Below are 2,859 nucleotides of genomic sequence, written 5' to 3' on the forward strand. Positions count from 1 at the left end.
TTGGTGAGAAATGTCATGTGGATATGTTTTTGCCAGATTTAATTTGTTCACTAAGTACCACTTTTGTAACTGTAACCTATGACTCTTTTAGGTTCTGTGCAATGTGTGTATTTAGCTGAAAGGTAACGTTCTGTACATTCATACTGCATGTGTAACAGTAAATTTCAGTATAATCATGTAAAAGCCCTAAATATATAGAGCTGTATTATTCCCATGGGGGGAGAAAGAGAGCATGTGTGTGTGAGAGAGTGAGTTGAAAATCACTAAAGAGGAAAAGAAGAGACTCGGCCAAATGAGATGATAACACATACGCAAGCAAACACACACACTTACACCTACACAAACACAGCAGTTTTCCACACATTTTTCGTCCTCGACAACTAGACAAATGGTCTCCCGTGTTTAGAGAGCCTAATGAACCTTTTTAGCCCACCATGCCTGTCATCTTATTGATTGACACCTCACATCTCCAGTATCAGATCAGAGAGCAGGAGGAACGAGGGATGGATTGAATTATGGATGGATGGAACAATTACCAGTTGTTTCCGTGTATCGGTGTGTGATTGTGTGCACTTTGTGCATCAACTTTGTCTCATATTTTTCCTCATAAAATTCCTAAAATTGTTTGTGCATATTTAAAATAATATATATTTAAATAATATAATAATGTATAGACATTAAGGTATAAAAATAAATAATTAAATTGAAATGTAATTTAAAACATTAATATTAATAATTATACTATTAATATTACTGTATATAATTTTTATATTGTCATATTATAAATTATATTATTAAATAAGATTATAAATGATGTACTAGTGGTAGTTTTAATAATAATATATTTTAATAATGATTCTTGTCTTATATTTTAATCATATAATAATAATATAAATTTATATACATAATATATTATCAAAATAAAAATTATTATTAAGTCTCATGAATAAATATATGCTAAAATAATAGTAATATTTTATAAATAGTAATATATGCTAAAATAATAATAGAAATATATATTATATAAAATACAAAGTGAATAAAATAACTCTCATATAATGTGTTTTTGATGAGAATTTTTTTGAAATCACACTGAGGTCATTATGATTAAGCTTATAAACTCATCACATTTGTGATTTCCTTCCCGTGGGTTCGTAAACAATGTGTGTGGTCCATGTGGAAGCAAATAAACACATTTCTCACGCTCATTGCCAGAAGAAAGCAGCGCAGAGTGAGGATCGCTTACACTGACCTCTGAGCAGTTAAGTAGGTCGGAAAGCATGGCCAAATCTGGACGTTTAAATGTGTTGCTCTTGATAACGTTGACCTCAAGCCAACATTTACAATAAAATCATCCTGCAATTTCACTTTCTCAAACATACTCGCACAATCACTGACAAAACACAGACATGAATAAGCAAACACGCATACTAGGCTCCAGGGGTCTGCAGTGATCTGTCTTGCACTCTCCGGCCCCTGCGTTTCGCACAGAGAGACGCTTGACCCCGCTGAGAGGGCCATGAGAAAGACCCAGGTGACGTGACAGGCATTTCCTCCTCCAGAGGAAAAATGACGGACCTGTCCTCCTCTGACCCCTCGGACTCCAAACAAACCATGACAGCCCTTAACCCGGCCCACTGTGGACATGTTTCCTGAGCTCAGAGGGTCAGTGCTGCACCCCTGCTTTCTCTCCCTCATCCACGAGCGCCTCTAAAGCACACTGACATTTTAAAGTGAAGGCATTAACATGTCAGGTCTGAGTAACGGTGGCAGACGCACGGCCAAAGGTCTGCTCAAGGTAATTAAAGGCAAACAGGAAGTGCCTGAACTGTGAAATTGAATGTTTGGTTTTGCTGAAACAGACATTTATCTGGAAATGATGTAAATATTGAGGATTCCGTGTCAATAACCTTAGTGATTATCAGTTATTCAGCACAAACATGAAATATGATTATGGTTATCTTTACAAAGTTTTTCCATTGGATGAATGTGCATACAGTGGGACTAGGGCTATATATATATATATATATATGTATATGTGTGTGTGTGTGTGTGTGTTATTTTCATAAAATATATATTATATTTTTGTGCTGCATGTACATGTCCATTTTCCATTAAGAACATTCATTAATTATAATATTTAATAATCATTACTGCACTGCAAATACAATAATAATAAAATTCAAAACTGTATTTATATATTATGGTAGAATTTGTCTACTGCCTTTTAATTTAAAATTAAATAAATTAAATTAAATCATTTGTAATATATATAATTAAATATTTTAAATAAAATATACATTTATATATGTATTTGCTATAATACTGTATTTACTGTAATAGGTATAATATTTTTATTTATGTATAATATTTAACTTTAATTACTGTATTACATTATATATTTTTACTGTATAAGTCGATAATAATGATAATTGTTATTATTGATATTATTATTATTATTATTATTATATTAAATGAAAAGTATTTATATATTATAGTACTGCCTTTAATTTAAAGTTTAGAGAGAAAAAACACAAATGATGAATGTTTACTGTAATGTTCTCAATAGACTATATATGTTTTTATTTTTTTATTTTATAATGTACACGTATTTATGTATTTGCTGTTAAATGGCTTAAAATGTTTATTTAGTGATTTTTATAACCAACATTTCAACCAAACAGCCAAAACAGCCATTACTAAAGTATGCAACAAAATACAGTACAATCAATCAAGGCTTATTTTCCTCACTGTTATCACTGTTATTAGCACCAAGGACAAACAATATAAAAGCATTTTTGTCAACACTCTTATACTCAGATGTCACAGGAAGAAATTGTGACACAGACTTCAGGACAT

General features: G+C 31.4%; 1 protein-coding gene across 1 annotated transcript in view; it reads left to right on the forward strand.

Moving 5' to 3' along the window:
* The window catches only part of LOC107712777 (matrix metalloproteinase-16-like), a 73,129-nt gene that overhangs the window by 59,603 nt on the left and 10,667 nt on the right, over window positions 1-2,859 (forward strand). The window lies entirely within an intron of this gene.

This window comes from Sinocyclocheilus rhinocerous, unplaced genomic scaffold, assembly GCF_001515625.1.
Source record: "Sinocyclocheilus rhinocerous isolate Xijiao unplaced genomic scaffold, SAMN03320098_v1.1 scaffold1740, whole genome shotgun sequence".
NCBI classification, from domain to species: domain Eukaryota; kingdom Metazoa; phylum Chordata; class Actinopteri; order Cypriniformes; family Cyprinidae; genus Sinocyclocheilus; species Sinocyclocheilus rhinocerous.